Below are 24428 nucleotides of genomic sequence, written 5' to 3'. Positions count from 1 at the left end.
GGAGTGTTTACTCAACTTCCTCAACTAATTCTGTGGATTTGAACAAAACTAATTTAGTCTAATTTTCATTATTATTCTTTTCCTCTTTATTCATATATCATTATTACTTTGTTGTATAGATAATATCATATGGAAAAAAGTGGTCTGTTTGAATGTAATTTTGTTTGTTACTCCATTTGTTTTAAATTTATTTATCTAATTTTAATTTGATATGAAATTTATTTAATTTATTTATTTGCTTTTGACTTTGACCAAAACGTTTAGGAAAAAAAATTTAAAAAGTAAATTTTGTAATTTTAAATTAAAGATATGTAGAATGTATCAGTATGTTTATTTATTCTTGTGATCTTAAACTTGTCACATAAAAATTGATGATTATAAAATTTGAGAAATTACTAGTTCGTAGGTAATTACAAATTTTGAATTTTTTTAAAGCAAGTCAATATATTTTTCAGCATGTTGTAATTTATTTGCCTGTATATGAGCATCATACTTTTACTATAAACAAACTTAAAATCATACAAACTAATTATGTGATGTACAAGTTAATTTACGAGGTGCTTTTCGTATTTCGGAAGCTAAATAATTCTTTTAGGGTAATATTTCCATACATTTTTTTTAGATATTTTAAATTGTTAATTATTGTGACTTATAATAATTTTTATGTAATTGCTATTTTATTTCAAAAAAAAAAACTTATAAGATTCTATGTTGACATTTACTATCAAAATTTAAAATTTTAATTTTTGAAGTTTATTGTGTTACGTAAATTAAAAAAAAAAAAATAATAATAATTTTGTAAAATAAGTTTATCATTGCAAAAATTATACTGTTATATTTATGTTTTTTTTAATTAAACATACATACAACTACAAGTGTTATACAAATTATCATTATAAAATCAATAAAAGCTACGCCTTAATTTAGAACTTATTAAATTAAAAAAAATCAATATCAAATTTATAAAATTTAATTCCTATTTTTTCCTTTATTTATAAGTACTTTATTTACTAATATATGAGCAATTTATTAAATTAAAAATATTTGTTTTGCCAGATTATATTTAAATTTATTATGTAATCTCACCGGTCAAAGAGGAAAGATTACATAAGTAATTTTTTCCTCTTTCATATAATGCAAGTTTGACTTTGTTAAGTCAATTTGGTAGAAGAAAAAAGTAAAATAAAAACAAATACGGTTAACAAGCAAACACCACATATTAAATGTCGAAATAAATATAAATTTTGACTAAAAGAAAAAAATAAACATAAGTTTATCGCGTGGGTCTTACGCATTATTGAGAAAATAATAGACACGTGACGAAAAGAGAGAAAAAAGTGGGGTAAGTTAAGATTGTGAAAAGGATTGAAAATTTAGACCTTACAAATTATTCCTAAAAATACTGATTCAAACCTCAAAAACTAAAAAAAGAAAGTAAAAGACTTTTTCATTCAACAGACAATTTTTTATTTTTTATTTTACAAAACCAAAAACTCAAAGTATAAGCCCCGCCCCTTTCATCCCTCTTGCATCCTATCTTTGGGTGTATATTTTTTTCGGACATAGTTTGATTTGAAGATTATTTACGAAGGGATTAATAATATAAAAAGATTATAATGTACATTATAAATTAATATACGATGTGTAATTTAAAATATATATTCATCTTTTAAACAAAAAAAAAATTTCCTAGTTAGGATTGGATCAAGGGTATGGTTAGTTTAGGCTCTTAAAAGTTAACTACTCCAAAAAGAAATTATTTTCGTTAAATAATAGAATTCATACGTAAAACATGTTTTTAGTTTATAACTTCGTAGGTAAAAAGTTAGTATCTTATTATATAACTTGAAAAAAGTTCACTCAAACTAATAAAATGTTAGTCATTTTTTGCAATACAATACATTAGTTCTTGTTCTCAATAAACTTATTGGTAGATAATAATTTTAAGTATTTTAATTTTAAACTTCTAAAATATCAAATAAAGTTGTATCATCATTTATAAAGTTAGATACCATTTTCAAGTGTTTTTAATATAAAAGGGTATAATTTTCGTATAGTGGCATAAGAATGCATTAAATCTATTTTCATATTATCATGTTTTTAATTTATCATGTCAAGTTGCAATTAGTTCTAACTCAAACTAAAAAAAACTCTATATAATATTTTTAATTAAGTCGACTTTTTTTTAATTGAATCTAAAAAACTCTAAATTTGTTTGAATGGGTGAGCAAATAAGGTTAAATTTCCAGAAAATATTTTCCTCCATACCAAACACACCCTTTATCTCTCATAAATTAGTACATATACCCAATCTGTTGGTTATGATCATATTTTGTTGTTCCCACACATCAATTCTCCTTTTTTCCGTATCTGATAATTTTATATATTATTTTCAACTCAACTTTTTAAATCATCCTTAGTTTATTTGTCAACATAAAGAAATATTTGATTGAAGTAATCCTTGAAAAGACAACTTTATAGTTTTACATGTAAAAAAGGTTAAAAGAGTAAAAAAAATTAAAAAATTATATTCAAAATATTTATGATATCTTATTTAATTTTGACTTTAGGTGAATTATTATATTGAGTTGTTCCTGATTTTTTGTGGGTAAAAATAATAAAAGTGTAATTGTTTGGTAAATGTTGAATAAAATGCACACTTTAAAAAATATCGCGATTAAAAATGTCTGACACCCCATGAATACGGGATCACCTTTGTTGACGAGCATTTTACCCTTCATTTAGGAATTTTCCAAAATGAATTTTATCAAGCATATGTTATGCAACTATAATCACTTATATTTTTATCCAATTTAGATCAATAAAATCATGTCACGTATTAAAATATTATTTTATACCTAGTAAATAAAAATTTATGAAAATGTACTACCTACAAGTGATCTACTCAATCAAATATTGTTATGACATTTCAATGTGATAGGTCAAAAGAGTCAAACAAAAGAGTCAATACAATCATGTTGTATATTAAAATGACATATATAATATGTCTATTAAATGAAAGACCAATAAAAATGTGTTATGAGTATAAAGACATGTTCCATTCAATTAAATATCGTCATGTCATTAACTTAAATTCAATCTAATCGATCAAAAGTCAAATAAAAAGAGTCGATAAGATCATTACACTTGTTAAAATGACGCTATATGCCTAGTCAAATCAAATATGAAGGACAATGTGTTACGTGTACATGTTACATGTTCTTGACAATCAAATATTGTCATCTCACTTCAATCTAATTGATCGAAAAAAGATTGTTCTCGTCACAACTCTTTCACCATAAAATTATAAATTATAAATAGGGATCCTCATAATTCATAAAGAGACCATATCTGATAACAAAAAGCAAGAAAAGGCTTGTGAATCAAAGACTATAAATATCTCCTCAAACTACATGTATCTAAGTGTTTTAATATGTATATTTTTTGGTTAAGTGATGGACATGCTATGGCACACAACCAAGGTGATGGTCTTAAAAAAATATTTGAAGATCAAGATTATAATTCAAGATCAAACTTAGGTCTTCATTTTAAAATTCATCATCAAAATTCAAGATCAAGATCATATGGCATTGAATTTATTCTTCAATTTCATTGCTATTATTATTACTTTTACTTTGATTATCTTAGGTTTATTATTTTTGTTGTCAATACTTTTCTTTTCTTTATCATTTTTTAGTTCGGTATTTTTTCAAACCTATTTTGAAAACGTTTCTCTAGAGTTGAGGGTCTATTAAAAATTATTACCTTACACACAAAAGTAATGGTAGGAATAAGACATGTATACACCATGCACCCTCCCCAGACTCCACTTACAGAGCATTCATAAAAATTGTAACATTAATTCATAGTAAAATAAACTACTATAAGTATTGTGATGTTTCCCGATCTTAATTATTTGTTAACGGATAAAACAAAATGGGAACCAAACATCATATAAAATCAATGTCATATTTAGTGTGGAGATTAAATATCCTCGAACCCTAACCAAACGACCTCTTAATAAATTAATTGATCAAGTGCAGTTTAGTCTGAAAATTACATTAGCAAAAATATATCTTTAATACAAATTTAGAAGTTTTTGAAGAATCAGATTTGGATTCTATAATATATGATTTTGAATGTAAAAAAAAATATTCTTTCTAAATATGGCGTAAATAGAAGATAATGATTAATTTGAAAGGTGATATTGCAGAACAATTTGTTACTAGAATTTATAAAAACTAATATTCACTAACAATATCATTATGTTTACTACAAGTGTTTCTAGCACATTATTCTTTTAAAAACTTAATTTGTTTTTACAAATATTTATCATCACGAAAAATGCACAAATTCTATTATAAATATTTTTATTGCCTAAATTTGAGATAACATCTTGTAAAGGTGTCCACTTTGATGTTGTGTGTCGATTAACATAGCGAATCAAATCAAATAAAAGAGTCAATAAAATCATGTCATGCATCAAAATGACATTTTATACCTAGTAAATCAAATATTAACGAAAATGTGCTACCTACAAATGATCTAGTCAATCAAATATTGTTATAACACTTCAATGTGGTAGGTCAAAAAGTCAAATAAAAGAGTCAATACAATCATGTTTCATATAATATGTCTAATTAAATGAAAGACCAATAAAAATGTGTTATAAGTACAATAAATATATTTCATTCAATTAAATATCGTCATATCATTAACTTCAATATATTGATCAAGAGTCAAATAAAAAGAGCAAATAAGATCATTACACTTGTCAAATGACGCTACATGCATAGTCAAATCAAATACGAATGACAATGTATTACATGTACATGTGAAATATTCTTGACAATTAATATTGTCATATCACTTCAATTTAATTGGTCGAAAAAAGTTTGTTCTCGTCACAATTTTTTCATCATAAAATTATAAACATGGATCCTCATAATTCACAAAGAGACCATATCTGATAATAAAAAATCAGATTGAACTTGTGAATCAAAGACTATAAAATTCTCTTCAAGCTACATGTATTCAAGTGTTCTAAATGTTTGAAGATCAAGATTATAATTCAAGATCAAACTTAGGTCTTCAGATTAAAATCCATTATCAAAATTCAAGATCAAGATAAAGGGCCTTGAATTTATTCTTCAATTTCATTGCTATTGTTTTTTTTTCTTTGATTATCTTAACTTTATTATTAATACTTCTCTTTTCTTTAGGATTTTAATTATAGTGTTTTTTATTCCGGTACTTTTTCAAACCTATTTTGAAAACATTTCTCTAGAGTTGAGGGTCTATCAAAAACAATTTATTTACCTTACACAAAATAGGAGCAACGATAAGAATAAGGTATGCGTACATCATACACCCTCCCCGGACTCTACTAACGAGATATTGTTGATATTGTTGTTATCGTAAAGAAGAGTCAGAGCATTCATAAAAAATGTAACATAATTAAAGTAAATTGCTATAAGTATTGTGATGTTTCATGATCTTAATGAATTGTTAACGAAGAAAACAAAATGAGAACCAAACATTATATAAAATCAATGTCAGGTTTAGTGTGGAGATTAAATATCCTCAAACCCTAACCAAACGACCTCTTAAAAAATTAATTGATCAAGTGCAGTCTAGTCTAAAAACTACATATTATTAATTAAATAGTCAAAATATATCTTTAATTCAAATTTAGAAGTATTTCAAGAATCAGATTTGGATTCTATGATATATGATTTTGAATGTAAACCAAACTTTTTTTCTTTCTTAATATGGTGTAAATAGAAGACAATGATTAATTTGAAAGGTGATATTGCGGAACAATTTGTTACTAGAATTTATAAAAACTAATATTCACTCACAATATCATTATGTTTACTACAAGTGTTTCTAACAAATTATTCTTTTAAAAACTTAGTTTGTTTTAACGAATATTTATCAACACGAAAAATGCACAAATTCTATTATAAAAAAAATATTTTTATTGCCTAAATTTGAGAAAGCAGTAGTAAGGAAATATATTATCCGCCCAAATAATAATTTTCACACACAATTTTATTTCCTAATAGTACATCTAGAAAGGGTATCCATTTCTTTTATTTTTCGGAAGTATTTTAAATAGTTATAATCTTGCTATATTTACTCTTTAACAAAATTAGATGTATGGTGTGTTTGGTATGGAAAAAAATATTTTTTAGATTTTTTTCCGATTGTTCTATGTTTAGTTTGTCAAAAAAATTTGAAAATAATTTCTCGAGGAAAAAAGTTCTTAAATATGAGGAAACCGACTTCTATGATGAAAGTAGAAAAAACAGGTTGACATTCCTACTTTCCAACACAACTCATCTTCATACCAGCGCAAAGCCCCCACCACACCTACCTCCCCTCCCGTAATATATTCTTTTACTAACATACGGAACACACACAAAAATAATAAAAAACCCACTTATAATTATTGTGAAAAATATTTTTCAAATAATATTTTCATGAAAAACATTATCTTTCATGCCGAATACATACCGGTAGTCTTATCCTTATTGATTCTTTTTTTCATTTCCACATTAATAACCAAATTATATGCAAAAATAAGTTTAGTTTCAACAACTTTAGAGTAACATTTGGTACTTTTTTAAGAAAGAGAAACTATTAAATATAGAATTATAGTTAGATTATAAACACACATACAATTAGAGTAATTTATGGTATTTGATTAATGTTGCCCCGTCTTTGATAGAATTTTTAGCAGACAGTTAGACAATAATATATTTTCTTGGACTCTTTAAATATGATGTCATTTTTATGTATTCCTGAAAATGTATTACTTTTAGAAAATTTGACAATAATATAATTATTATTATTTATATTTAGTATCAATAATAAATATAAATATTTCTATTCAACACTTTATATAACTGTTGCTAAAGATCTTAGCGACTCTGGATTATGGAATAACACTAATTTAATTATCACTAAATATTTTTGCAACATTATACCATAAATATAGAGAGCAAATTAAATTTTTTATAATAATTGAAAGATAATTGAATTGATTTCACTATAATAAAAAGACATTTTGCGACGATATTTATATTCTTCATGTTTTAAATTTGCTCGCTATATTTATGGTATGCATTTTTTTTTGCATTTTTTCTTAGCTTCCGAATTTGCCAAAGTTAATAAAAGAAGCTAATTTCCCATATTGCCGTAATCGTTTGTTTACAACTTAATCAATATGTGGAAGTTAGATTTAAACTTACCCTACACATAACAAAAATGCAAATGTTGTATTAGATTTTGAAGCATTTAATAATCTAGTCAAACTTCTAAAATAAACTTATTTTAATTATTTTTTTTAAAAAAAAGTGTTATTAATTAGAAAGAGTTTGTGTTTGACCAATAAATTTTAAAAAAATACTTATGATCATCATTCATCAATTGGTGTTTGACCAAACTTTTAGAAGTGTTTCTATATTTTTCTAAAAAAATGTTCTAGAAAAAAATTACTACTACTTTTAAGCTTTTGAAAATAGCTTCTCCTACTTTTCAGGTATATTTTTTTTTTTTTCAAAAGCTTGGTCAAACACCTCATATTTTTAAAATAAACATTTTTTGAAAGAAAAAAAAAACAGTTTTTAACCTCTCAAAAATTTGATCAGATAGACTATAAGTCTGAACAATTTCTTAAGATTTTATTTTTTCTTAAAAATAATTTCTCAAGGTTTATTTTGTTTTTAAAACTCTCGATCAAGCAAAAAGGACTAATAAGCAAGAGTCCGGAGCCAAAAGGGCAAAAAAAATGGTCAAAAATTCCCAAAGGGAACATCATATTTTTTTAAAACCAAAACGGCAAAATCGCTCCTGTCGGAGCGATTTTCCTCTAACACATATTAACACCGTGTACTCCGTTAAAATAAAATCGCTGCCTGGCAGCGATTTTTGTCCAATTTTTTTTTCCACTAAAATCGCTGGCACAGCAGCGATTTTTTAACTCTAATTTTTTTTCCTCCAACTAATATCGCTGCTATTGCAGCGTTTTCATAGAAAAAAAAAATTGGCAGCTTTTTTGTAAAAACTTTTTTTTGGAAAATCGCTGCCTTAGCAGCGTTTTCCTTAATTTTATTTTTTTTTGAAAATCTTTTCTTAATTTTCTTTTTAAGTTTTATGAAAGAACAATTCTTTTAAAAAAAAATTGCTGACAGGGAGCCTGATTCCACCCAAAAATTTGGACTCGACGTAGAAATCATCAAAATGAGGCACGAACTTTAATCGGTGTCAAATTAGGCTGCCTTTTCAGCGATTTTTGTTAAAAAAATTATTTTTTAATAAAAACGCTGCCTTTTTTTCAAAACGAAAAAACAAATTAAGAAAAACGATTTTTAAAAAAATAAAAATTGAAGAGAAACGAATTTAAAAAAAAGAAAAAAATTTAACTAAAAAGCTGCCAAGGCAGCAATTTTCAGCCATTTAGCAGCTTTTTTTATAAAAAATATATATATATCTTGAAATCGCTGCCTTAGCAGCGATTTTTGTAGAAATATTCTTTTATTTTATTTTATTTTTTGAAATTTCTGTCAACTAGTCAACACATCTGATGATAAATTTTTTTATTTTTTTTTAAATCGCTGCCCGTGCAGCGATTTTGCGATTTTTAAAAAAAATAAAATTAAAATCGCTACTATTGCAGCGTTATTATAAAAGCAAATTTATTTTATTTTTTTGGCGTTAATTTTTTTAAAAAAATTGCTGCTGTTGCAACTTTATTATAAATTTTGTGGAATTTTTTTTCTTTTTTTTAGAAATCGCTGCCTTGGCAGTGCTTTTGGTGGAACTATTTTTAAAAAAAAAAAAAAATTCTTTTTGATTTATTTATAAAGTGGCTTGGCAGCGATTTCTAGAAAAAAAAATTTCCACGAAATTTATAATAACGTTTAAAAAAAAAAAAAACATTAACGAAAATCGCTGCCAGAGCAGCGATTTCCAAAAAAATAAAATAAGTTTATTTTTATAAAAACGCTGCCATAGCAACAATTTTCATTTTTTTTTAAAGAAAATCGCAAAAACGCTGCACGGCAAGTGATTTAAAAAAAAATAAAAAAATTTACCATCAGATGTTGACTAGTTGACAGAAATTTCAAAAAATAAAATAAAATAAAAGAATAGTACTACAAAAATCGCTGCCTTTTTTTTTTTAAAAAAAAAAACAAGTTCCACCAAAAGGCAACGATTTCAAGATATATATATATTTTTTATAAAAAGCTGCCAAATGGCTGAAAATTGCTGCCTTGGCAGCTTTTTAGTTAAATTATTTTTCTTTTTTTAAATTCGTTTCTCTTCAATTTTAATTTTTTTTTAAAATCATTTTTCTTAAATAAAAATTCATTTTGAAAACAAGGCAGCGTTTTTATTAAAAAATATTTTTTAAACAAAAATCGCTGAAAAGGCAACCTAATTCGACACCGATTAAAGTTCGTGCCTCATTTTGATGATTTCTACGTCGAGTCCAAATTTTTGGGTGAAATCAGGCTCCCTGTCAGCAATTTTTTTAAAAAATAATTGTTCTTTCATAAAACTTAAAAAGAAAAATTAAGAAAAGATTTTCAAAAAAAAATAAAAAATTAAGGAAAACGCTCCCAAGGCAGCGATTTTCCAAAAAAAAGTTTTTACAAAAAAGCTGCCAATTTTTTTTTCTCTATGAAAACACTGCCATAGCAGCGATATTAGTTGGAGGAAAAAAAATTATAGTTAAAAACTCGCTGTTGTGCCAGCGATTTTATTTTAACGGAGTACACGGCGTTAATATGTGTCAGAGGAAAATCGCTCCAGCAGGAGCGATTTTGCCGTTTTGGTTTTAAAAAAATATGATGTGCCCTTTTGGAATTTTTGACAATTTTTTTTGCCCTTTCTTCTCCGGACTCTAATAAGCAATGTACTATTTGTCCGTGTGCATATGTTTTGTTCTTTTATAATTTTAGGGTAGTTTAGCTTAGAAACAAATTATCAGGTAATTAATAATACAAAATTATAATGTATACATGAATTATTTGAGTACAATTTGTTTATATATTGTGAAAATACCGAATTACCACAATTATGGAATATTCTTAATTATGATCATAATGAAATGTCTTTAATTATGTTCTAACTACCTTTTTAGGGTTCAAATAATTTTAAAAAAAATTCAAATTAACGAAGGTGATACTAATACTAAGTATATACGGGAGCACAAACGCCAGTGGTCCTCCTCAATTTTAAGATCATTATATTCCGAGGTAAGGTGAGTGCTAAGGTTTGGAGGAAAAGATTGTTACCAAAAAGGAGGTTATTTTGAATACCTTTTAGTCTAGCAAGGATGCAATATTTTTGAAACCTCCATCTAAAATACAATAGGGATCGCAATTTTCGGCTACTCATTTCGTATCTGGAAAAAAGAGTAGGCTTAAGTAATGAAATAATCAACTTGAGTTGCAAACTTTTTCTTCATATGATATATAAATTTGAGGGGAAGGGCAATTGTTAGTACTTCCTCTTTTTCTTTGATTATTTTCACCTCATAATTAATGAAGTTTTGTATACTTTGTTTTCTTTTCATATCTTATTTTCTATCTCTATAAAAAAAAACAAATCAATTGGATGAGGAAAAAGTGATACATTTATCAAACTTCCAATTAGATCAATAGAAGCAAATATATTTAAAGAGATTGAGATCACAAAAGATAAGAAAAAAATGTTAAATTTATCAAACTCATTAATTTAAACATATGGTTTAAAAATTCAGTTTAATTAAAGGAAACAAAGTGAATTTTGACAGATGCATGGATAGGGAAAAGAGAAATAAACTTAACAAGCTTTGGAGACATTCTTCTTTACTAATTATGATGGCTTCCCCTCACTTGCTCGAAAGACACATCAAATGGAAACGGAGAAAAGAAAAGAAAACTGTAGAGATCAAAGAAGTAGGAAGTTGATTTTTGATGACAGAAAAAAGTAGGAAGTTGATTTTGACTCTCTTCCACAAAATTTAAGGTACAACCACATTGCTTTGTCCTTGTGCATTCACACACTGAGGCTGAACAAGAAATGACATGAGTTGCAGTTGTTGAGTTGTCAATGTCGTTCAGCTTAACTTACAAGAACATAATAATGACGTTAGAAAATTCTAAAAGAATAACTTTTCTATATTATAATTTATACAAGAAACTAAAAAAATAACAAGAAAATGATTTTTTTTACCCAAGTCCACTTGTTCGAGGACAATTGTTGCAAGAATTATATGAAATCCACGAGGCCTCACTCTTAATATCTATCAACATATTGTATTCTCTTGACGACAATTCCACTTTTACTGTCGTATAAGTAAAAATATTATATATGTGATTTTTAAAATAAAATTATTAATTAATAATAGATGCACGAGTAATGCACATGAGATGCGCATGCGATGCACGATACTAGTTTTGTTTAATATACTTGCACTCCTTATTAAAATTTGACTTTATAAGCTATCAAATAATTTCATTTAACATATATGTGATTTTTTTTTAAAAAAAATACTACATAATTAACAAGAAATACACGTATAATGCACAGAAAGCGCACAAGATGCACATGTAACACATAATTGATTGTAGTAGGTAAGATAAATACTCGACGAGATTGAGGTTGAAAGAACTATTCAATGAAAAATCGATGACTTGAGAAAATTTATAAAAAAATTTAGCAAATTGTACAACTTTCAAATTTATAATGGAGATTACAGTGATCATATGCCGCCTGAATTTGCAATGCAAGGAGTATTTTCTGAGAAGTGGGATGCTTAGACCATCTTCAATTCAACACCAATTTTACGCCAAATCCTATTTTGGTGAAATTTGATGTTTTAGTGGTCCAACTCAATACCATTTCTTACATTATTTTAGTGTGTGAATAGTATTACACCAAATTATTTTTTTGATTACTTTATTATTATTATTTGTACCAAATAAAACTTTTGAAAATATAAATGAAAAAAAGAATATGATCAAAGTTGAGTAATTCATATGATCAAAGAGCATATTGCATTCAAAATTTTATTATAATGGTTAAGATAAATAAATGATTTTTGAAGATAAAATCTTTAATATCTTACCACATCACATCAGAAGAATATGAGAATTGGCTGTAGGAAGCCAGTAGAAATAGCATCCAGATCATGCACTTTTCCATAACGATCGAATTAGAGAGGAAGTAAACCCAACATTCATGTCCATGTAAAGAGATGTCACACCCATGTTAAGCTAAATCAAGCAGAAATTAAAGAGCAGAATATTGTTATATATACATTAATCAAACTATTCCGAATCCCAAAAGACATGCTAAACATGAACAATAAGAGGTGGCGAAAGAAAGAAAATAAACCACTCAACATTTGTAGCATACTTCAAAAATGAAGAGAGAATTTTCAGCTAAACAATCATCAATTCTAGCTACCTAATTCTGTCGCTAGGATATATAATTGAGAATGCATGATTAGTCAGCACGGAACAACTAAAGATCAAACGAGGCAAAACATTTTTACCTTTTCGGACACAAAAGTAAGTTCCACCACCACAATAAGAATATGAGTTTCGTCAAACTCTAATAAACCATAATTAATTTTCTGCCAGTAAACCCTTTGTCTTATTTGAATTTGAATGACTTAATTATATGGAAACGTGAATTTGGCAAGTAGTTTGATCCTTTCAATGATTTAAAATTAGAAGAATCAGAGAATATTTTTCAATTGTCTTACCACATCAGAAGAATCTGAGAATTGGCTGTAGGAAGCCAGTAGAAATAGCATCCAGATCATGCACTTTTCCATAACAATCAAACTGCAATTTTTTTTAAAAAAAATTATCAAAAGGAAAGTCAAAAAATTAATTAAATGTGGAGAAATGCTAGGCAACTTTGTATATATACTCTAGTTTTTAGACGGCAGGGGCACCAATATCTCAAAAGTATGATGGAGGGTATCTGCATACCATTTACAATAGTTCGGAGATATATTTGTCCTTTTTCCCTTTTAACTTTGTTATGTTGAAACTAACTTTGTTATGTTGAGATTAATAAACCATATAATCCAATCAGTTTTAAATAATCATTTTTATTTTTATGTTGTAATCAACAGTTATGGCTAAGTCCCTCTCTTATATACTTTCTTTCAAATTTATATAATACCATAAATAACTTGAGATAATTTATAACAAAGACTACTCACCCAAAAATAATTGGTGCTGAAGAGCTAGCGATCAACGAAGTCCTTACGATTCTGTCCAAGTGCTATTGTCAGACACAAAATAGCCAGTTATACGACTCTCATCCACGTAATTCAAGGTATAACCACATTGCTTTGCCCTTGTGCATTCACACATTGAGGCTGAACAAGAAATGACAGTTATAGTTGTTGAGTTGCCAATGTCATAAAAGTTCAGCTTAACCTGCAAGAACATAATAAGGACGTTAGAAAATTGTAAAAAAATAACTTTTCTATATTATAATTTATACAAGAAATTAAAAAAATAATAAGAGAATGATTTTGTTTCTTTACCCAAGTCCACTGTTAGAGGACAATTGTTGCAAGAATTACGTGGAATCTACGAGACCTCACTAACAAATTGTATTCTCTTGGCGACGAATCCACTTTTACTTTCGTATAATATATGCTAAAATTATAAAAAAAAACATAAATGTCACTGAAATATAGTGGTCAATAACATTTGTTATAAAGCATTTAAAATGAAAAAAAATAATAATAACAATCATTGTAGTATATTAAAAATGAAAAAAACTCTTAATGTAAAGTTAAATTATCAAAATATTTCTTAATTTTGAACCCTTTTTTTTACTCCTCGTCTAAATACCACTTATGTAATATTACTACTAATTAGTAAATTCACTTCAAATAAATAATTAATTAATTAATTAAATGGAAAGCCATTGGCATGTAGTTCATGTATATTCCAAGTATAGTGGATTACCTTCCACTCAATGCCTTAGTTAAGATAATGACATGATATATGTGATTTTTAAAATAAAATTATTAATTGACAAAAGATACACGTGTAATGCACATGAGATGTACATGCGACGCACGATACTAGTTGTGTGGAATATGCTTGCACTCTTTACTAAAGTTTGACTTTATAAGCTCTTAATTGATTTCATTCAACAATATATGTGACATTTTAAGAAAAAAATATTATATAATCAATAAGAGATACACGTATGATGCACGGAAAGTGCACAAAATGCACGTGTTACATATAATTGATGATAGTAGGTAAGATAAATACACGATAAGATTGAGTTCGAAGGAGCTGTTCACTAAAGAATTGAAGACTCTAATAGTATTAATTGGTAAGCAAAATCCGAGCATGCCTAGCTTGGTCGTTTCTAGCTTCCAATTCGTCAATTGTAGTGGCGTGATTTGCAAGTAACAGCCTCTCTAGGCAAATTTAAAAAACATGCATCATAAAAATTACTTATGGCAAGACGGGATCATTGTATAAGAATACTAAATTAAGCAATGAAGTACGATAAATAACTATTATTCAGAAACTAACCTCCTAAAATTGTCATGCTCGGTGCCTTTTTATTAAGAGAATGCACCACTAAACAATATCTTTCTGTTAGTGACTTATCTTTATAGTACATAAAAAGGTGGCATAGTTAATATGACTTCTCCATAAAAAAATTCAAATTACAAATACTGAGGTAGTCCCCCTGGTCGTAACTCCATGGAGACACCACTAGCAAAATGTAGAGTAATTTGAGGAAACATCTTTGTTACATTATTTGAGAACCTTCAAATCAACAAAGAGATCAATTAGGGTACTTAATAGTTTGAATTAAATATTCACTTACCGAAATATAAAACATTAACCTTGAAGAAATTAGATAGCATGGAGTCATTCCTAACATGATTGACTTGACAAAAGATGAAATAATGACAGTTATAGGTAAATAAACAAGTTAAAAGAAAAGTTAAGTGTATTAGTAAATTTGCTTGCAATTCCTTGCACATGTAGTTAGCTAGTCTTTAATGCATTAGAAGAAATATTGGAATCGACTTTATTTGATCTACAAGAACGAAGTTTCCACAATACTTCATTTTATTGAGAAAATATCGAATTACCACCATTATGATTTATGAAATGTCTTTAATTATGATCTAACTACCTTTTTAGGGTTCAAATAAAATTTTGTAGTCCAAGATTTTAATTGTTATATTTTCTTGACTATTATATATACTAATTGCTAGAATTAATTACCTAATATTGTTGCTGATGTTTTTAATTACTTGATCGTCAATTAACTTGTTAAAGTAATTTATGTTTAAAACCTGAACTAGATATCTTGATTAGTATATCCTGAAATCCCCGCCAGAAATGATGACAATTAGCTTGTTGAATAGGATATCACTACATATAATTACCATTTATTTAGAATGGGCATTCACACCTTCTTTTTTCGTAGATAATAATAGGATAATAGAAAAATATAACAGTTTCCATTGCTACAAAACAAAAATCAGTAACAGAAAAATTACTAATTACTCTTTTTCAAATCAATAGTAAATATACTAAATTGTATATATACTATAAATTGTATATATACAATCAAATCCTCAGCAGCAGCAACCTGGGCCCGGGAGTGTTCAAATTCGGGCCAAAAGCCTAGGTTTCTATTTCTGTTTTCACTTCCTTATCTTTATATTTCCCCGTTGCCTTCTATATTTATAGCTTCCTTGTGAAAAAATAGATGGTTCTTAATACTACATCCGTCCACTTTTAACTGTCATAGTTTTCATTTTCAGAGTCAAATTATAAAAAATTTAACTAACATTTTACGATGTATTTTTTCATCATATTGATATGCAAAAAATTGCAATTTATATTACTTTTCGTATAGTTTTTGAATATCTAATTTTTTGTTTAAAAAATTGAATTAATGTAATCTAATTTAACTTTAAAAATTAATCAAATTGACTTTCAGAAAACGCAACGTGACGAATAAAAGTGGATGGAAGAAGTATTTGTCATTTCACACAATCAATGCATAAATGACATTATTTTTCCTATTTTACCCTTGAGAGAGTTATTAACCTTGAAACTTGAAAGAATGAATTTGACCAAAATCACTAATTTATTTATCAAAATCAAAATTAATAAAAATATATTTTATATACTCCTTTTCTTCTTTTAAATTCTTTTTTTTTTCTCATTTATTTCTTTATTCATTTATTTTTCTCCTTTTCCCACCTTTTTCTCTTTTATTGGTTGCTTTTATTTTTGCATTTTAATTTTTTTTTTCAATTTCTTTATTTCATGTTCCTTTTCTTTTCCCCTTTTTTTTGAATTATTCTTTATTATTTTTCTTCCTTTTTTCCCCCCTCAAATCATAGTATTCTTTATTTTTTTTACTACAATTTAATTTCATATATATTGTTATGATATCACTGACAATTGCTTCAATCCTTAAGGCCTCCATGATACCATCACAATATATCTACATATTGTCATGGTATCATTGATGCATGTTTCGATCCTTCAGTCCTTTAGAGAGCCCTTCATGATACTATCACATTATATCTATATACTATCATAATATCATTAATGTCTATTTCAATCCTTCAGTGATACCTCCATGATACCATCAGAATATATCTATATATTGATATGATATCATTACGGTTTTCTTTAGTCCGTAATGATACCATCACATTATCTATATATTGTGATGATATCATTGATGTCTGCTTCAATCCAATAGTCATTCAATGATACCATCACATTATGTATATAATAGCATAGAGTAGCTTCTTAAATCATGAATCATGCATGTGTAAGAAAATCTTTCAACGATCATGATTTCTTAATATGTGAGAAAGTCTTTCACAATTTTTATTAATGTTTATCTTAAAAGAAACCTTAGTTCATAAAGCATTGTTATCATAAAGCATGCATAGTTTCATTAATCATATTCATATCTTCATAAATTCATAATCAAAATCATGAATAATGCATGGTCCATATGAAATCAATTGAAAAATATGTAATTGAATCACATCATTCATAAGACAACTAATATCAAATAATTGAATCATAAAAATTAAGACTCGTGGTGAATTAGATGAAACCCTAACCTAATTTGATGAAATTGAATTGGAAACTTGAAAATATTTTGGAACCCAATGGATGAATTGAACTCATTGGTGAATTCCCACATACCGTGATGATCAAAGCCCAAAAGTAATAGAGGAAGAAGGAGACTTGAAGCTTGAATCTTAGATTTCTTCCTTGAACTTGAGAGAGAATTTGAGAGGATGAACTTGGATGGGATCTGAAAATTTGAGAGGATGAAAGGATTTGGGTAGATTTAGGAGTATAAAAATAGTTATAGGACTTATAATTAGGGTCAAAACGACATAGTATAGACATTAAATGCATATGAAAAGACCCAAATACCCTTAAGAAATAACTGTCGGACGGACCTATGGTTCGTAGAACTTTCTACGGTCCGTTCTGGTCAACCGTAGAGTCAACTTTAGAAACCCCAAATTCAGTCATTTTCCACAAGACCTTTCTACGGTTCGTTGTTCATTCTATGATCTGTAGAACCCAAGTTTAAGTCCAAAATTTAACCAAGTATGTATAACTTCTACGGGTGCCATCTACAACCCATTCAAATTCCTACCGCCCATCTCATTCACTCGTAGGTCAAATTTCAGAAACTCAAATTTTCCCAAACTCAACTCTAGGTTCTATCGATTCCCTTCTACGGTCCGTATGTCAGTCTGGTAGACCACTGTTTTGGTAAATTTTCTGCGCTTTTCCTTTCCATCTTGACTTTTCAAGTTTCAAGGTGTTATATAAGACAAATGTCATCATGTCCATTTTTGAATAATGACAAAAATAAACCAAAATTCCAATTTAAAAAATTCATTGTAAGCAAATCAATTAGGATCTTTTTTCCAGACACCCACGTGGATATCAATGAAAAAACAACAAAATGATAAAGGAGAAATTTAATTGACCAAATTTTCAATTTTCAAAATACCTCATGTTTTATTCTAAAAAGAGAAAATTGATTTTAATTTGATAAAGAGTCGCCGCAACGAATATTTTCAAATGCTCAAAACTATTAATCAATTGAAAATAATATAAGGGGGTTCAGGGGTTTATATTAACGTTTTAGGAAGGGTTTGAAAGCACCTAAAACATCCGCTAACTTGCGGTTATCCGACGATTAAAAATATTTGGCTTAACTATCTGTTTTTTTTATAAAAAAAAGGCATGCTTAATTAGATTAAGAAAATAAACAATTTAACTTTTGGCCCAGTTTTCACATGTCCTAAAACTAGCAAAATAATACCAAAAATAGATGGGTCTTTGGCCCAATTACAACACAATACAAAGCTGGAATTTTAGGAAGGTTTTGGGCCCATTTCTGCCACAATACAGTATATACACTTATTGTATATTGCTGTATATTCTCGTATATCAGCTCCAATTTCTGTATTTTTTGCCTAAGAACACCTGTAATTTAATTTTCAGCCCTATATTTAGCCTCCGGGGACCTGTTCATCAGCATCTTTTCGCTGGAACATCGATGGGCTAACTCGAAGAAATTCAACTCGATGAAATGCAAGAATGAAGTCCCAGCCAATGTCACATGCATCAAGAGAAATATAAGGGATTAATACATGTTGGCCAGATGGTTAATTTGATTGAAGTCGTTTAAGATTACTCTTAAACGACAAGATGGTTTCGACCGAATTAAAACAAGACAACTAAAGAATATGTAGACATGCTTTGAGCAATACACACAATGTATTATTTTTTTCTTCATAAATGCAGCATCTTATTTAAATAGCACTCTCAGATCAACAAGAAAGGTTAAGCACATTCGATAGTGAAACAAAGATCGGTAGAGATGAACCATCACAATGAACTTGAACACGTCCATATTTATTTATATTTATGGAATGATAGCATTTATCTAAACAAATCAGATTGCTAAAATTGTACAAATAATTAAACACTTTGGAACTAATATGACAATTAAGAACAAAGAAATGTGGGTCAAGAAATATTATGCTTAGCAGATTTCACGGAAAAGGAGGCATACAAATGGAATGAATAATCAAAGAAACAAAAATAAAAATAATTACGACAATGACTCAATAGTATGAGCAAAAATTGAATAGATATTCACAAAGCACTGCTAATAAAGAGATTCAATCTAAGAAATAACAAAAATAAGAACCACAAATCAGGTTTCAAAAGAAAATAACTAACTAAGCACACAAGGAAGAAATAAAGGAGAACTTAAAAGAGATGCGGGTCGGGTCGGGTCACTAAAAGCGTGGGCTGGGGTTGGTTAGCTGGGAAATAAAGGGAAATGGGCTGGGTCTGTTTATTAGGAATTGGGTCGGCTGAAATTGAGACGAAAGGGCCCAAAACTTGGTGTTTATAACGGATTGAATGTGAGGGTCCACATGATTTGCAATTATGGCCATGGGAATTAAGAAGTTAGCCAATTTGAGTTTAATTTAGAAAATTTGACTTAACATTTAAACAAGACGAATTACAATGGATTAATTAACGAGCTTCTTGATTTTAACGAAATAAAATAATTAATTTAATTATAAACTAATAACTCAAAAATATAAGTATTAATTAACTAAATCAATTAACCAACTATTTAAGTAAAACTAAAAAAAAAAAATTCAAACGATTTTCGAATATCCATATAATATAAATACACATAATTATATAAAATATCATATTTATTATTTTAAAAATTATAAAATGACTAAAATTACTTTAAAATAACTTGAAAAAATATTTGAATTTTTTTATAAAATTAATTATTTTAAATCGTTTGAAATTAAAGAAGCTCGAAAATGTATCCATATCATGAAGGGTCAAAATGGATGTCAACACCTCATACAACCAGAAGTAGCTGTCATTACTGCCTTATATATATACTAGCTAGAAACATGTCCAACGGGAGCTAGTCTCTTTTTGTACATGGGTAAGTAAGTTCGCTAGGGTGTTCAAATAAAGGGTGCAAACGTAATCAACTATAAGGAATATATTCTCATAATATCACTTTGGTTATAATTACACAAACATGAATTTTGAAAAACTAAGTACACCGTAAATGTAAATCCATTTGCATCCATCTAAAACGATCTTTGACTTGAACGTCAAAATACATGTGATAGGTACACTTTTAAGCATGAAAAGCTTGAACTTTTTCTCCTAAATAATGGTAACCTGCAAATATGTAATACAAGATAATAGAACCGATTTCGATCATGTAGTTAGACATAATCTCACTTTCACTTCACATTGAGAACATACAAAAGTTAGCTAGCTGACGACCTGAAACATTCTTTTAACGGCCACAAATCAAAAGGCAATTGGTATGCTCTTGAAAAATAGAGCAGAGTTTTTAAACTCCATTATATTGAATAAAATGTCATATCAAGGTTTAAAGTGCCTACACACACGAGCCCTATGGCTTCCCTCTACAATGTTTGATAATTAGCAAAAGTCATTAGCCAGAATGAGTAATAGCCATACATTAGATATCATTTGACCTTAAATAAAAGATGCTCGAACCCAGTGAGATCTTGTCTGCAAATATGCAAATATTCAAATTAACAGTTCAAATGTTAGAAAGAACTGAAGTGAAAATTGCTACTAAAATATCAAGGAAAATTGCAAAATATATAGTTGGAGGGTTGTACATGTGAAATATTATTTGGATAAAATTCATTTTCCTTTGATTTACATGTCCTTTGTTGTCAAACATTGTCTTCAACACATAAGAAAATATAAGAAACAGAACAGAAAATTAAGCTATGTGTAACAAAAACTTATTCTAGACATATTAAATGGTTTGGAAGAATAGTTATGCTCTTGACATTAATTTGTTATTACTATTACAAAGTAAAGATGTTTATCAAAGACAAATGGCTATCTACTTTCCTGTAAAGCAAAACTATTGAAAATTACATAATTATTGATTTATCTAACTTTTAGTGTCAAAGTTTAGCCTAATTCACTTAGAAAAGTTGAATGTGGAATTTTATCAGGTATTTCCTTTAACATGTCCACATATAAAGACTTTTATTAGAATAATATATCCAAATCGTAAATATTTAAACTTTCTTATTTTTCTATTATTACTCCAACCCATTCAAGCATCATTTTCACTTGCATCACAGTGCTCTCAAGATTTAACAAGAAAAATCAGTTGGACTTGCCATCGAGATAGTTCTGTAATAGTTGTATATGCAATAAAATAAATATTTAGCATTAGGTTGAGGTCAGCTCATGTTACAAAAATTGAGCTCCCTGAGAATTGTCAAATAATAAGGAGAAGAAGTACCTGTGGTCCAGTGAACTTAGGTGTTGCTGCCAATCCAGTAAGACCACACTCCATGAATTCAGACACAATATATAAGTTACCTGAAATACTTTATAAGACAAAAGCCTCAAATTTTATAACGTTAGTGTGCTCCCGTCTACAAAAATGATATAATTACTAACACAGTGAGGTTTTCTAAGATGTAGGTTTTTTTTCATCAGGTGTACACATAAGATTCGACTAATCCTAACTATTAATTATGTGTATCCATAGTGGAGATTAATACATCTTCGGAACTTGTTCAAGAAATAGAAGACCTTTCTTTTTCTTAATAAGATTTAGAATGCGTGCTTTTCAGCAGCTGCAATGTCATTACGCCTATCTCTCTAAATGATACATTTTTTTTAAATTTGGATAAGTAATAAGAAACTCTACTTGAAGTACACCTTTCACTGGGAATTTTGTCAAACATGTCTCGTAAATAAATAAAAGCAATGACAAACTCATCCAACGTCATTTCATAATATTAGATACAGAGGAGAATTATCAATAACATTGAGACCTTATTTATATATCACAACCATCTATGAAATGCAAAATTAATCATAACTATTTGCACCGTTCATGAAATATTTATTCCTTACCTAGCAATTTGTGTCTCACGCAATACTATCAAGGAGCTAGCTTCATTGCAGCCCTCTCATGGTTTTCCCCTTGAGCTCCAAAATTTTTATGTTCATTTGGAGAACTTTCAATCGCCTGATCCATATGCAAAATGTTAGAGCGATTAAATTCTTAGAAACCCAACTTAATGTAAAATAAATTTGCTAAGAGTTATATTTTACTAATGCAGAGATTTAATAGAGAATAAATCAAAGAGAGTAAAAAAGAAGTAGATAAGTGAGAGGGCGAGAGGAACTTACAATTGAAGTTTACTGGAGAAAATCAATAGTCAAGAGTTCACATGATAAATCAATGAGCGTAGCAAGTAGGAAGCCAACTGAGACGCTTTGAATTTTAGTGTCATCTAAATTGAGACGATGTATCAATAGTCATATTTTGAGTCTGAATTTTAAAATTTACACTCCACCTGTAATAGAAACTAAAAATTAGAATTCAGTATAGTGAGATTTGATTGTCAACATCTATTTACTGCAAAATAATTGCATAATAGGAGTTCAGTATCATGAAAAATCAAGAGATAGCTCAGTGTAGCATGGAGATGGAATTGAAGGTAGAATGCACATTGAAATAAGATTTTGTATTTCTTGTTCCACCTTGTAAGCATTAGCGACAACAACTGGTGTTCTACGCGTGGGTATAATGTGTCACACAGATTATTTATTGGAGAAAAAACACATATATGTATTCAATATCCAGTAAAATGGGCCCAAAAAAACCAATGAAATAGACCCACATGATTTCATGGATTAAATCAAACATGTTGCATGTAAAAAAAAATATTCCCACATTTCAAATAGAAATTAAGTGGAGAAATTCATAAATACAAATCTGTTTATATCCCACTCCTAATAACATCCTTCAATTAGAAAACTATAGTAATATTTACATTTCTATCCTAGATTTTTTTAAAAATAATCACTTCTAAGGGGAAGCTAGAAATCGAGTATCTATTTCTAAACATACGCAAATCGAAAAAGTTCATGTAGAAAATTCAACAGGAAGTAATACAAAATAACCCAATAATTTAACAAATATCTAAATGTGATTAAGATGACAAATTTTTTGAAGTTTAAGCAAGAGACATAGTCTTTATCTTCTTTAACAGTTTTCTATGCTAAGAATTTGTATTTATTTAGAAGCTATTTCCTCAAAATCCCCTTTACAAAAAGGAAAATAGAAATAAAAAAAATTACATCTATAATCTTCGTATTATATATATAAAAATCATTAATTGCGCCAAAAAAAAAGGGATAAGAAAGAGACCTTCTTAAACTTTCAAGCAGCGAGACCCAATTTTGCTTCAAGACGAAATAGATGTGGCTTCTTTCCAAATACCTTGTTGGCTTATATAATATAGAATACTAGATATTATTGATGATTTATGTCTTACTAATACCTACATAACTCTAATCAGCAACAAAACAACGATCCCTTAATTTATTGAATCAAAACTACTCCTTTTTCTTACCAAAAAATGCATGACAACATATATTCTTTTGCGAAATTTTTATTTATACTAATAACTTTGGTAAACTAAGACGAAGTTTTTAGTAGTTTGTCTTTACTTTTATTTTACGTAATATGTGATTAATTTAATCATTCTATCATAAACTAACAAACATTGTTTCTAAGTTCATCCCCTTCTAAACTGTCTGCTAGTTATATACAATTTGGCCAAGTTTTAAGCATTTTTGTAAATACTTTATATCACATCTAAAGAACATTCTAACAACAATTCATTTTAGAGTACAAAACACAGAGAAGGTGTCATTCGAATCATCAATCTTATTCTATGCGCTATGCCATCTTCCTGTAGATTCATGGATAAGAACTGTAACATAATAGTCGACAATTAACACAAAGAAGTGCAATAAGAAAAAATTAACAACTTAAATTATTTAAAAGACGTATAAGAAATGATTAAGTTTTGAAATTCTATATATGTCACATAAATTGGGACAAAGAGATAATACATATTATTTTAAAAAAATATAAGTACTATAAATCACAATAATTAATAATTTAAAATATTTTAAAATCATATAAAATTTTGGATAACTTCTCAAGTTTCATCGATATTACAATTGAGACAAAAAAATAACATATATTGGACCCCGTGCTAGCATGGGTTCATGTATCTAGTATATTCATAATGTACTAAAATATACCTTTTCTATTCAGTAACTATTTTTGTCACGCCCAGAGTCTACACCCTGGACGTGATCGGCACTCGAGAACCATTTCTGGTCCCCAAGAGAACCCTTGGCCTAGCTCATTACCCAGCGGAAGACTTACTCAACAACATAGGAACTGAAATGCAAGTATTAACTCATAAGACCTCATTA

General features: G+C 28.0%; 1 long non-coding RNA gene across 1 annotated transcript; it reads right to left on the bottom strand.

The window, feature by feature from the left end:
• Positions 1–22067: 22067 nt before the first annotated feature.
• On the bottom strand, positions 22068–23425 carry LOC102587851 (uncharacterized). Its single transcript, XR_366595.2, has 3 exons — positions 23347–23425; positions 22323–22489; positions 22068–22158 (listed from the first exon to the last, which is right to left on the bottom strand). It is a non-coding gene; the product is annotated as an uncharacterized lncRNA (long non-coding RNA).
• Between the last annotated feature and the right edge of the window lie 1003 nt (positions 23426–24428).

Source organism: Solanum tuberosum, unplaced genomic scaffold (assembly GCF_000226075.1).
Source record: "Solanum tuberosum cultivar DM 1-3 516 R44 unplaced genomic scaffold, SolTub_3.0 scf00008, whole genome shotgun sequence".
NCBI lineage: Eukaryota > Viridiplantae > Streptophyta > Magnoliopsida > Solanales > Solanaceae > Solanum > Solanum tuberosum.
The sequence above is the reverse complement of the archived record's forward strand: the minus strand, read 5'-3'. Positions and strand labels throughout refer to the sequence as shown.